This window comes from Saimiri boliviensis, chromosome 19 (assembly GCF_048565385.1).
Source record: "Saimiri boliviensis isolate mSaiBol1 chromosome 19, mSaiBol1.pri, whole genome shotgun sequence".
Taxonomy (NCBI): domain Eukaryota; kingdom Metazoa; phylum Chordata; class Mammalia; order Primates; family Cebidae; genus Saimiri; species Saimiri boliviensis.
Window position 1 is genome coordinate 24,714,417 of NC_133467.1, and position 14,413 is coordinate 24,728,829.

The 14,413-nt window shown below is 41.4% G+C and overlaps 1 protein-coding gene across 3 annotated transcripts in view; it reads right to left on the minus strand.

The window, feature by feature from the left end:
- The window catches only part of TBX19 (T-box transcription factor 19), a 51,531-nt gene extending 37,488 nt beyond the window's left edge, over nucleotides 1–14,043 (minus strand). The window contains exons 1-3 of one of the 3 annotated variants that reach the window (XM_074389840.1): nucleotides 4,745–14,043; nucleotides 3,816–3,905; nucleotides 2,533–2,695 (exon numbers count right to left, since the gene is read on the minus strand). The gene's annotated coding sequence lies outside the window, so the exon portion shown is untranslated. Of the gene's footprint in view, nucleotides 1–2,532; nucleotides 2,917–3,815 lie in introns of those variants that run through there. The other 2 variants (XM_074389839.1, XM_010338705.3) reach the window with 2 other exon arrangements.
- Nucleotides 14,044–14,413: the final 370 nt, after the last annotated feature.

Sequence of the window (14,413 nt, forward strand, 5' to 3'; positions counted from 1 at the left end):
TTACAACCACAAAGAAATGACAAATGCTTGATTGAAATGATGGATACCCCATTTACCCTCTTCTGATTATTATGCATCACATGCCTGTATCAAGATATCTCATGTGCCTTATAAATATATATACCTACTATGTACCCATAACATTAAAAATTATTATCTTTATTTTTGGAGACAGTTTCTCACTCTGTCACCCAGGCTGGAGTGCAGTGGTGTGATCTTGGCTCACAGCAACCTCCTCCTCACAGGTTCAAGCAATTCTCCTGCCTCAGCCTCTCAAGTAGCTGGGATTACAGGTACTCACCACCACACCTGGCTAATTTTTGTAATTTTTATTAGAAATAGGGTTTCACCATGTTGGCCAGGCTGGTCTTGAACTCCTCACCTCAAGTGATTCACCTGCCTCGGTGCCCCAAAATGCTGGGATTACAGGCATGAGTCACAGCACCCAGCTTGAAAATAAAATGTTTTTAAACAATTTTTTAAGTAATAAAATGACTGCATTTTAGCTCTATGAGTAAATAAAACACTAACAAGATTTTGTAATCTAATTTTTAAATTTAACAATATATAAAGAATATTTTCTCATGTCACCAAATACTTGTCCACATTATTTTGACATTTGCAAATTATCCCATCTTGTAAATAAGCCATGCTTTATTTAACCCATCTAATATTATTATGTATTTAGTATTTTTCTTTTTTTTATAATTTTAAACAATTAGATTAAAATTCCAGATAAATATTTAGGAATATCTATGATTGTTTTCTTACACTGCATTTTTAGAAGTAGTGTTGACAATAATAAAACATGCTAATCGTATTTACATCTCATTTATAACAATCTTATAAGGTAAATGATATAATTATATCCATTTTATGGGTGAGTAACTTGAAGACCACAGGTATCTAGACAATGACTACTAAAGCCATTATTTAACCCAGGGAATCCAAACAGATAGCATTTTAACCCTTCTATTACCAGAAATTCATTCATTCAGTGACATAATGAGAAAACCAGGAGATCCTAATTATCTCCATAAGATAGATGAAAAAAAACAAGTAAGAAAGGAAAAAAGGACTTGTCCAATATTCAATGAACCAGGAGAACAGTTAGGAAAGGAATGACTCAGCCAGGCACAGTGGCTCACACCTGTAATCCCAGCACTTTGGGAAGCCAAGGAGAGTGGATTCCTTGAGGTCGGGAGTTCGAAACCAGACTGGCCAACATGGCAAAACCCTGTCTCTACTAAAAATAAAAATATGAAATTAGCCTGGCATGGTGGTAGGCACCTGTAATCCCAGCTACTCGGGAGGCTGGGGCCTAAATCAGTGCATGGAACACTTAAGAACACCAGAGACTTTTGTTTCCAACTTTGAAAGGGAGCTGATCTCTGGTATTTACTGATAAAGAAGCAACTGGCAGCTGCATATGGAGCCCTTCAGGCTTGTGAGAGTGTGACAGGACAGACTGCTTCATGTGGATGACATTCAGGGGTAACCACCCCCCAGACTGGGATAGCACAGACATCCACCTTAGCAAACAGAACAGCGGAGCACCCTGAGGATGAGCCCCTTAGCAGAAGAATTACAAGAAGTCTTGGAATGTGTAGTCTTGATGCAAGATAAAGCCATGGTCAGCCTGAGGCACTCTTAAACCCTAAACCACCACCGTTTAAAGAAGGGCACCTTCCCAATCCTGATGGGGCATGGTATATGGATGGGTCCAGCCAGGGTGCTATCGCTGCCTGGACCATTCTTGCAGTCCAGCCTAGTACTGATACCATACGGTTTGATACTGGGTGTAAACATAGTCAGTGGGCTGAACTCAGAGCAGTGTGGATGGTGATCACCAAGGAGGAGACACCTATGGTAATCTGCAAGGATAGCTGGGCAGCTTATCAAGGCCTGACCTTGTGGTTAACTCCCTAGAAGTTACAGAATTGGCTAGTTGGCCACCTGCCCATTTGGGGCCAGACCATGTGGAAAAACCTATGGGAAATGGGCCACCAAAAGGACATCACTATTTATCATGTGCCAAGCCATGGGCCCCCATCCAGTTACAGAAACATACCAAGGATGACCTTCTTCGACCAGGTATGGGGATGAAAGATAACCTATTGTTGCCTGCCGCAACACCCCTAAAGGCAGGGGAACAAAAAACCTGGCTTTGGCCATCCACCCTCCAAGCACCCCATTGCCAATGGTTAGCTCTTGTAACCCCCAAAAGGAAGACCTACAGTATGATTTACATTTCACTCCTTAGGTATTTAATACTTGGCTTCCATGACTGGTCATCCATAGGAGAACGGCCTGGGAAGAAACCCTCCTCCGGGGTTCACATATATTATCTGTATGGCCTATCATGAGCTACCCAGTGACTTTGGCATAGATACAGGATCCAAAGGAACCATGGGGAGCTGAGAATATGTGGTGCCATTGCCTAGGGCAGAAGCCCTTGGCAGCTGCATTGTTATGCAGAAATGAAAAGTGGGCCTGCATGGTGCCTGAGGGGCACGATTCACCCGTTAGTACCTGTGCTTGCTTTATCCTTTCAGCCGCAGGTTGATATGCTCCAGCAGCACTGTGGACTAGGCCCGCAACTGCACGGAGGTCACCAGCGTTTCCAACTGTTGGATCTGCACCGCCCTTCCAGCAGCAGCTGTGGACGGCTTGCCCGGGCACACACATCCAGCTTCTACAGAAAACAGGACATGGTTAGAGACTTGGCATGGCTGACGTTTGGAACACAACAAGCTTTGGATAGAGGATGCCACAAAACCCATAGCATGCCCACCCCCTGGCTGACCCATGGTGACTATGATGGACAGGGCTGGTCAGTGGGAGAATATGTGGTGCCCCCACCACAGGTACCACAATGTGTAGAGCAGCATTGGGGCAACATCACCGTGGGGTGGTTACCTGCCGTAGCCTACACAAATATATGTCACCACACCGACATATGTTATATTTGTGCAGGCTACGGCAGGTAACCACCCGCGGTGGAATAGGCGGCCTCATCACTGCTGGGCCTCGATGGACTTCGCGGCCCCTGGAAATTTATAGGTCTATGAAGACACAGGATGGTCATATTTGCCAGTGAATTGGACAGGCTGCAGTACCTAGAGGGAGGCCTTATGTGTTTGCCAGTGTTATTCCCACATTACCCAGATGCCCACATAACTGGGAGGCACCGCATTCTCAGTTTTTGTGACTGCGACCAGGCCACTGGTAGCTCTATCCCTTACCATTAAGCATCCCTAGAGCAGGTACCATAACTGTAGAAATGCAAGTTACAGCCCAAACAGATCACACTGCTCAGGCCTTGAATTACACCTGAGTCGCCCTCCTTCTGCTGACAGATGAGGTTGATCAAACCAGGAAGGTGGTACTTCAGAACCGATGGCCCTGAACATATCAACAGCTGCCCAAGGTGGCACCTGTGTTCCTTTGGGAATACGATGTTGTACCTTCATCCCTGACAATCAAATCAACATAACAGCAGCTTTGCAAGGAGTTTCCCAGGAAATCAAGGCAGCTGAGAGCCTTGCTGATGACTCCTTACAGACATGGTGAGTAGGCGCTGGCCTATACTGGATCCTAACAATTATGGGAAGCATAGCGGGAATATTAGTAGTGAGTTATTTAATCTATAAAGGTTTCATGAGGCAAAAACTGATATTAAGAAAAATATTTAATTACATTTAGAGGCATAATATTTATTGAGGCATTTTTAAGAGAAAACTGATATTTCATAAAGACTTTTTTCAATAACATTTTTATTTTTAAATATTTGAGACCCAGGCACAGTGGCTCACCGTTGTAATCTAAACACTTTGGGAGGCCAAGGCAGGATGATCACTTGAGGAATTCAAGACCAGCATGGACAACATAGTGAAACCTTGTCTCTATAAAAAATTAGAGAGAAATTAGCTACTTATAGTGGTGCATACCTGTAGTCCCAGCTACCTGAAAGGCTAAATGGAAAGGATCCCTTGAGCTCAGTAGTTGGAAGTTAAAGTAAGTCATGATTGTACCACTATACTCCAGCCTGAGCAACAAAGCAAGATCCTATCTCTGAAAAAAAAAAAAAAAAAAAAAAAAAAAAAAAAAAAAAAAATTACACACCTTTGCTGTATTTGAGATAGTCCAAATGTGAAAACATTAAAAGATAACTTCCCATTCAGAAATCAGAAAACATTTTTCAATAAGGAATAATAAAACTATTATAAGTCAAATGTTACATGCTTCTTCTCAGGTTCTGGGAATGCTGTACTTTCAACAGTGTACAATCAACTAAAACCAAGACACAGACATCCCCCGGCAAAAAAAATCAATGCAATGAAAAAAAAATACTGACAATCCCCAGTCTATGAAGACTATGAAGAAGCTATGCCCTGGTGATTTAATATGAGTATGGAGACGTAAATATCATGCAAACCCTGAGCTCCTTAAAACTGTGGCTTGAATGAAGCATTGTAAGGGAAGTACAGGAAAGTCTTCACTTGGGAAGGTTCCAAGAATGATGGACATGAGTGCATCAAACAGCCAGGCACAAAGGGGTCTAGAACTGCTTTTCTCCCAGCACAGGCATGTCTGATTCTCACATTAGATAGCTGAGTTTTATGCCTATAGACGTCTAGCTATTTATGCAAACATCTGAGATGCATTTTCAGTTGCTTACACAGAGAGCTCCAGCTTGCAAGTGGAAGTGTCATGAGGGGACCCAGGCAGGAACACTACTCACCTGAGACTTTCTCCTCAGCTTGAGGCCTGCATGTGCCCACCTTCCCCATGTGGGCCACTTTATCAGAAGGAATCTGAAATGTTGAAGTCCACAGGAAACAGTAAAAAAATGTGGATTCAAGAATCTGTCACAAACGGCCCTGTGTCCACAGGCAATTAATTTTGCTGTTATCTTTTTCTTCACATGCTAGAAAGGGCTGAAAAGAAATATCTGAGATCTCCCAAACACCCTCTGATTTTAGAGATGGGGCTCATGATAGCAAGAATAGGAAAGACCTCCTCGGCTTCACTTCACCCATTCATTCAAACACTGAGTGTTTACTTTGTGCCAGGTAAATCAGACCTCAGGGAGCTTACAGTTAGGAGGACACCAACCAGTTTCCTGCAGTGGAAGTTTGGAAGGAAGCACGGAACAGAGAAAGCCTGCCATTCCCTGCTGGAACGAGGGACATCTTCACAGAGCAGGAACACACAAGCTCAGTTTTGAAGTAGACGTTTGCCTTGCACCCAGGAAGAACTACATTCCAGGAAAAGGAGAATAGTCCATGAAAAGTTCAGGAGTATTCAAATAGCAGCAAGTTCAGCCAGTGGAATATCAGACTAGAGAGGAAATGATTAAGGGTTTTGAATGTTCTGTATTTCTCACAAGGAAATAACATTTGTTATCATACTTATAGCAGAGAAATGCAACTAGAATGTAAAACCTATGCCTTTAAGGAGAAGGTTACTTAGGACAAGAGGTACAACTAAAAAGAGAGTAGTGTGAAATACCTATAAAGCAAATGCGGTGGCAAAGTTGAAAATTACAAAAGGTGGAAGATGAAAGGAGGAGGGAGGAAGGGAAGGCGGAGCAGAGGTTGAAAAACTATCAATTACTATGCTCACTAACTGAGTGATGGATCAATCGTGCTTCAGACCTCAGCACCATGCAATATATGATGTCATAAACCTGCACATGTACCCTCCGAATATAAAATACAAGTTGAAATTATTTTTTTTTTTAAGAAAGGTGGAACATGATTGAAGTTTAGCAAATGCTGCTTTAAGTGATTAGGAAACACTGAACAATTTTAAGCAAGTCGATAAACTAATCAGATTTGCACTTTCAGAAGAATGCTTTGGTGCCAGCATGGAAGCCAGGTGGGAAAGCAATGGGACTGCAGACAGGCAGGGAAACTGCTGCAGAAATCTTCAAGAAGGATGGGGCCGGGGAGGAGGCAGGTGCAATGCAGGAAAGGCCACAGCAGATGTGAGAGCTATTTAAAAGGTAGAATCCATAAGAATTGGTCATCACCAGATATGGCTATTAAGGGAGAAGGTACCCAGGATGATTATTCAGCTGTCCAATTGGACAACAGGGCAAATGACAGGACCATTCTCCAAGACAGACACAGAAGCGTTGGGAGGAATGATGTTGCAGGTTCACCACGAGCAGGGGCATTATTTTGATGAACAGTCTGTAGTTCACAAGATGGCTGCAAACATACCCACAGACACCAACTTGAATACTGGGAACAGGGACCCGGGAAAGGAGATGTCCTGTGCTGCAACCTCCAGACTGGAATCCTGCTAAAATGATTAGGAGGGCGAAATGTTTCTCTTCTGCTTGATAGTGTAGGTTCCATCTCACAAACACAGCAGCTGCCCTGCAGCTACTTGTTGAGGGAGGAAAGAGAGCTATTAATTAAGTCTAGCTGACACCTGATAGTACTGCTGTGTCCTCTGGCACACAGTGGCCCCTGTCTCCAATTTAAAGGGCAGAAATTAAAAGCCATGCAACCTGACCTCACAAGCTTGAGCTCCCCTGAACTGCGGCCGGATCCCTAGACATACACCAGGCAGAATCCACGTCTGCACATTTAGTTCCTGCAGGCCTGCAGAAACCTAACACATTTTCCCACCCACTTCCAGTGTCACCAGGAAATTAGCACTCACCCAAGTACTGGGTCATAATTAAACTAAACAAAAAGACAGCTGCTCCTACCTTTCTTTTTTAATCACCAACATGCAGCCTTGGGGATTACCAGCTTTGGGTTGATTTAGGGAGGATTACTCTTTCATTAGTTTCCAGGGTCAGTTCCAATACACTGTCATAAGAGCCCTTTAAGATACCCTTCCATGACTGAAAGGTTAGGTTTTTGCAAGCCACTGGCAGCCTACTATTTGTCAGACCCTACAAATATCTGATTTTTAACCAGAAACAACACCCCAAAATGATTCTGCACCAATTTTCTAGGTGTCTAGGAGATATCATTCTAAATCCCCAATAAAGTCTCTAAAAATGAGAAGGAACAAATGTGGGATAGAAATATGGCCGACCCTTTATGTTAAAAGTCAAAAGATCCTTGAATTTCTTACAACTACCGCATTGCACATCTACCGCCCTGATGCAGCTAAACCAAGAGCCGCAAGCAGGCTGATATCATGAGTGAAGGCTGGGCACATCAGACTGGGGAAAACATAAGGCACCCATCCACCCAGATGCATAAAAAAAAAAAAAAATGTTAGCTATTGTGTGTGGTTAAGCAAAATGTCTATTGGCTAAAGTTAGCCTGCCTGTTCTCCACCTCCTTTGCCTATTTCTACTTTCATTCACTCAGAAAATATTTCTTAAGCGCTTATTATCCCTTGGGTGGTTAGCAAACACAGACACAGCCCATGCCCTCATAGAACCTCGTAGACAATGGTACCAAGTCAGGGAGGTCAGAGAAGGCCTCCCTGAGGATGTGAGGCTTACTCTGCAATCTGAAGGATACACAGGGTAGCTTGGCAAACGAGAGAAATATAGGTTTGAAGTGCAAAGTAGGAATAGCATGTGCAAAAACCGTATGGCAAGGAGGAACATGACAAGAAGAGCAATGACAGGCAAAATGACAACGAAAAGGTGGGCTGAAGCCAGATCATATAAAACCACAAAGCCTTGCAGACCAAAGTAGGAAACATTGCCTTATGTAATGGAAAAATGAATTTTGAAAAGATCACACTAGCTACAATGACGAGAATGTGTTAGAAGGCTGTTAGAATAGATGTGGCTAGAAAAATGAGTAAACTATTTATATAACCCCTAGCAAGCAATGGTGGTAACCTGGATCCCTTGTATTACTTCTCAGAATCAAAAACTCCATATTGACTCCCCTGCAAAATAACTTGAGTCAAAAATGGCCTTCCAGGCGTGGTGGCTCACACCTGTAGTCTCATCACTTTGAGAGGCCAAAGCAGGAGGATCACTTGAGGTCAGGAGTTCAAGACCAGCCTGGCCAACATGGTGAAACCCCATTGCTACTAAAAATACAAAAAATTGCTGGGCGCGGTGGCTCAAGCCTATAATACCAGCACTTTGGGAGGCCGAGGTGGGTGGATCATGAGGTCAAGAGATCAAGATCATCCTGGTCAACATGGTAAAACCCCATCTCTACTAAAAATACAAAAAAATTAGCTGGACGTGGTGGCGCGTGCCTGTAATCCTAGCTACTCAGGAGGCTGAGGCAGGAGAATTGCCTGAACCCGGGAGGTAGAGGTTGCGGTGAGCTGAGATTGTGCCATTGCACTCCAGCCTGGGTAACAAGAGTGAAACTCCGTCTCAAAAAATAAATAAAATAAAAAATAAATAAAATAAATAAAAATACAAAAAATTAGCCGGTCATGGTGGCACACACCTATAGTCTCAGCTACTTGAGAGAATGAGGTGGGAGAATCCCCAGTTGCAATGAGCTGAGATCATGTCATTGCACTCCAGCCTGGGCAACAGAGTGAGACTCCGTCTTTAAAAAAAAAAAAATGGCCTCTTTTAATCTTCAAGGGTAGCTCCAGTTGTTGGATTCCAGGATTTGGTGCACCACTCTGTAGCTGCTTTCTCATGTGTCACCCTTTCTCACCATAGCAATGGAGTCTTCATTCACAGCGCCTTGGCTAATTTAATTTTCTATACTAAAGATAGAAAAAAAATCCTAAGACCTGAAAACTTTTTATTCTGACTCCATTTTGAAGTCCTGGGATTTTGTGAACCATTTCAGCTCTATCACAGCTTCCTTGCAGTGGGCAATTAGAATTGTACCCAGTATTTTGGTACAAAAACACCATGAGGAGATCTGCTTTGTTTACAGTATCTTTCCACCCAAGTCCATAAGGATCCCAAAATGCCTTCCAAGGTCATAAATGGAAAGCTGGAGCCCATGATCACTGTATTAGTCCATTTTTGTATTGCTACAAAGAAATACCTGGCCAGGCACAGTGGCTCACGCCTGTAACCCCAGCACTTTGGGAGGCCAAAGTGGATGGATCACCTGAGGTCAGGAGTTCAAGACCAGCCTGCCCAACATGGTAAAACCCCATCTCTACTAAAAATACAAAAATTAGCCAGGTGTGGAGGTAGGCGCCTGTAATTCCAGCTACCTCAGAGGCTGAGGCACAAGAATCACTTGAATCCAGGAGGCAGCAGTTGCAGTGAGCTGAGATTGCACTATTGCATGCCAGCCTGGGAGACACAGTGAAACTCTGACTCCAAAAAAATAATAAGACAGACCTGAGACTGGGTAATTTATAAAGAAAATAGGTTTAATTGGCTCACAGTTCTGCAGGCTTTACATGACGCATAGTGCTAACGTTTGCTTGTAGTGGGAGGCTCAGGAAGCTTACAAACATGGTAGAAGAAGAAAAAGAGGCCGGGCGCGGTGGCTCAAGCTTGTAATCCCAGCACTTTGGGAGGCCGAGGCGGGTGGATCACAAGGTCGAGAGATCGAGACCATCCTGGTCAACATGGTGAAACCCCGTCTCTACTAAAAATACAAAAAAAATTAGCTGGGCATGGTGGCACGTGCCTGTAATCCCAGCTACTCGGGAGGCTGAGGCAGGAGAATTGCCTGAACCCAGGAGGCAGAGGTTGCGGTGAGCCGAGATCGTGCCATTGCACTCCAGCCTGGGTAACAAGAGCGAAACTCCGTCTCAAAAAAAAAAAAAAAAAAAAAAAGAGCTAGGGAGATCAAGGCTATAGTGAGCTATGACTGTGTACTGTACTCCAGCCTGGGCAACAGAGCAAGACTCTATCTCAAAACGAAAACAAAGTTCATATTACCCAAAGCAATCTACAGATTCAATGCAAAATTCAAATCAAAATTCGAATGTCCTTTTTAATAGAAATTAAAAAATCCAAAAATTCATATGGAACCACAAATTCCCCAAATAACCAAAGAGATATTGAGCAAAAAGAACAAAGCTAGAGATTTCACACTACCTGATTTCAAAATATACTACCAAGCCACAGTAATCAAAATAGCATGGCATTTAGGAAAGAGACTCTATAGTTAACAATAATTTATTGTATATTTCAAAATAGCTACAAAAAACTTGGAATGTTCCCAACAGAAAAAAAAAGATGGCTGGGTGCGGTGGCTCAAGCCTGTAATCCCAGCACTTTGGGAGGCCGAGGCGGGTGGATCACGAGGTAGAGAGATCGAGACCATCCTGGTCAACAAGGTGAAACCCCGTCTCTACTAAAAATACAAAAAGTTAGCTGGGCATGGTGGTGCGTGCCTGTAATCCCAGCTACTCAGGAGGCTGAGGCAGGAGAATTGCCTGAGCCCAGGAGGCGGAGGTTGCGGTGAGCCGAGATCGCGCCATTGCACTCCAGCCTGGGTAACAAGAGCGAAACTCCGTCTCAAAAAAAAAAAAAAAAAAAAAAAGATAGATGTTTGAGGTGGCGGATATCTCAATTACCCTGATTTGATCATTATATGTTGTAGATATGTAAAAAATATCACATGTACCACAAAAATACAAACAACTTTTTTTTTTTTTTTTCCAGACAGTCTTGCTCTGTTGCCTGGCTGGAGTGAAGTGGCACAACCTTGGCTCACCGCAACCTCCACTGCCTAGGTTCAGCAATCCTCCTGCCTCAGCTTCCTGAGTAGCTGGGACTACAGGCACATGCCACCACACCCAGCTAATTTCTTTGTATTTAGTAGAGACAAGGTTTCACCATGTTGGCCAGAATGGTCTCGATCTCCTGACCTCGCGATCCTCCCATCTTGGTCTCCCAAGGTGCTGAGATTATAGGTGTGAGCCACCTCACCCAGCCACAAAGAACTATTATATACCAATTTTTTTTAAAAAAAAAACAGCATGGCATTGGCATAAAAACAGAGGATCAACCAATGGAACAGAATAGAAAGTCCAGAAATAAACCCATGCATGTATGGTCAATTGATTTTCAATAAAGGTGCCAGGCATACACAATAGAGAAAGGACTAAGTCTCTTCAATAAATGGTAGTTGGGAAAATAATATCCACACACATAAGAATGAAACTGGACCCTTGTATCAGATATAAGAATCAACTAAAAATAGATTAAGGACTTAAATATAACACCTGAAACTGTAAAAATAATAGAAGAAAACATGGGGAAAGCTCCATAATTCTGGTCTGAGCAATGATTCTTTGGATATGGCCTCAAAAGCACAGATAATAAGAGCAAAAATAGACAGATAGAATGGCATGAACTAAAAAGCTTCTGCATAGCAAAGAAAACAATTTACAGAGTGAAGAGACAACCCACAGAGTAGGAGAAATCTGTGCACCACACATCTGATAAGGAGTTAATATCCCAAATATATAAGAAACTCAACTCAATAGCAAGAAAACAAATAACCGGATTTTTAAATGGACAAAGGACTCGAAGAGATATTTCTTTTTATTTTATTTTATTTTATTTTTTGAGACGGAGTTTCGCTCTTGTTACCCAGGCTGGAGTGCAATGGCGCAATCTCGGCTCACCGCAACCTCCGCCTCCCGGGTTCAGGCAATTCTCCTGCCTCAGCCTCCTGAGTGACTGGGATTACAGGCACGCACCACCATGTCCAGCTGATTTTTTGTATTTTTAGTAGAGACGGGGTTTCACCATGTTGACCAGGACAGTCTCGATCTGTTGACCTCGTGATCCACCCGCCTCGGCCTCCCAAAGTGCTGGGATTACAGGCTTGAGCCACCGCGCCCGGCCCTCGAAGAGATATTTCTTAAAAGAAGACATACAAATGGCCAACAGGTTTAGATAAAAATGCTCAGCATCACTAATAATCAAGGAATAATCAAGCAAATTAAAATCACAATGAGAGATTATCTTACACGTGTTAGATGGACTATCATCAAAAATACAAAAGATAACAAGTGTTGGCAAGAATGTGAAGAAAAAGAAACACTTGTATACCGTTTTAATGTAAATTAGTACAACCATTATGGGAAAACAGCATGGAGGTTCCTCAAAAAACTAAACTTAGAATATCATACGATCTAGTATATTATCTAATATATACCCACTTCTGGGTATATATTAGAAAGAATTGAAATCAGTACACTGAAGAACTATCTGTGCTCCCATGTTCATTGCAGCTCCCACAGCCAAGATATGGTATCAGGATAAGTGTCCATTAAGAGAGAAATGGATAAGAAAATGTGACATATATATACATGGAATACTAGTCAGCCTGTAAAAATAAGGAAATTCTGTCACTGGGACAATACAGACGAACCTGGTGGACTGTGTTAAATAATCTATGCACAGAAGGACAAATACTGCACAATCTCACCTCTATGTGCAATTTAAAATAGTCAACCTTATAGAAGTAAAAAATAGAATGTTATCAAGAGTAAAGAATGGATATATTGTATATTATATATTATGTATAAAAATATTATAATATATGTATATATTATATATTTTATATTATTTATAATATAATTAATATATTAATATAATTCTTAGTAACCACAAGAAAGCCGTGGCTCCCAGAAGGCTGCCTGGATCTGGTTAGTGAAGGTTCCAGGAGTGAAGCGGCCAGCAATTAGAGTGGCTCCAGTGGCAGCAGCAAACTTTAGCTTAAACTGTATTAGAAAAAGGGTGTAAAAAAATCAATGGTTTCAGCTTCTACTTTAAATAGCTATAGAACAAATTAAACCCAAAGTATGTATAAAAAAGAAAATAAGAGAAAAAAATCAAATTAACAGACAATGAACACTGTAAAATCAATGAAACCAAATACTGGTTCTTTACTTGTAAAACATAACACAATAGAAAAGTTCACAAACAAAAATATACATATATAACACAATGATTTATCAAATACCATGAAACTACAACATGGTCTTTGAAGAAAGACCAGGACCAGCACTCAGAGGCATCCTCACATCATGTCCCCTCCCAATCACTAGTCTCTGTCCCTCCAAAAGTAATGACTATCCTAACTCATGCAAATGACTTCCTTGCTTTTCATTATTTTATCACCAATGAAGGCACCTAAGAACTTGAAATTCCAGTTATTTTACCTATTTTTTTTAATTTCATATAATGATAATACATTATGTACTAGATATATTTGTTGGCCATTCATATATCTGCCTTTGTTAATGTGCGTTCAAATCTTAATCAAGCTGCCTTTGAAAAGATCAATAAAAAAAACGGGTAACTTAAGTGATTCTACTAAAAAATTTAAAAAAAGAAAAAAGATAACTTTCTACCTATTCTAAGCAAGGCAAGAGAAGGCTCAAATTACCAACATTAGCAATGAAAGAAAGGACATAAGTAGAAATCTTACAGATACTAAAATAGGGAAATATCATAAACAACTTTATGCCAATTAGACAACCTACTTTACACAAAATAACTAAACCAGCTAGGTGTGTCGGAATATTCCAAAATAGGCCAGGAACAGTGGCTCACACCTGTAATCCCAGCACTTTGGGAGGCTAAGGAGGGTAGAGAACCTGAGATCAGGAGTTCAAGACCAGACTGACCAATATAGTGAAATCCTGTCTCTACCAAAAACACAAAAATTAGCCAGGTGTGGTGGCACGTGACTGTAATCCCAGTTACTTTGGAGGCTGAGGCATGAGAATTGCTTGAACCCAGGACACAGAGGTTGCAGTGAGCTAAGATTGCATCACTGCACTCCAGCCTGGGCAACACAGTGAGACCCTATCTCAAAATATATATATATATGTGCGCGCGCGCGCACACACACACACACACACACACACACACACACATATTCCAATTTAAACACTTAAATTTCTTACCTTTCAAAAACCTTCCAAACTGTCCTTAGGCCCATGTGAAATCCTAAGGCATTTAGGAAAGGACTGCAGGTCAAGTTAGGCCCCCAAAAACATCTTTAAGTGCCTATAATAAGTGCTACACACTAAGAATTCAAATTAAATATATGGTTTTTTCTTACAGTTGTACAATCTTCATTTGGCTTAAAGACTCCTGGAAATACAGACATGAGTAAGCGACAACACTAGATTTATTAAAGATCATGATGGTATCATTTATTGAAGAAAAAAGCAAAAAAAAAAATTGCAATGGGGGAGAGGCAGCTTAGCAACATTCTTTTTAAAGTTAAGTCAGCATAAAGAAAACAATATTTATTAAATGAAATAGATTTTCAAGGTAGAGAAAGTAGTGCTCAAGAATATGTTTTGGATACAAGAATTCAATTACACAATCGGTAGCATTCAAAATTAGTTATGAGTATTTATACAATTACAAAAATGGACTCATGTTTAAACAACGTGTTTTAAAAGCTCATCATTTTAAAACAGGCACAATATTCTAAAGGCATATAAACTCAGCATGGGCTTTTGAATGTCCTCAGTCCCAACTTCACAACCAAAAATAACAGAA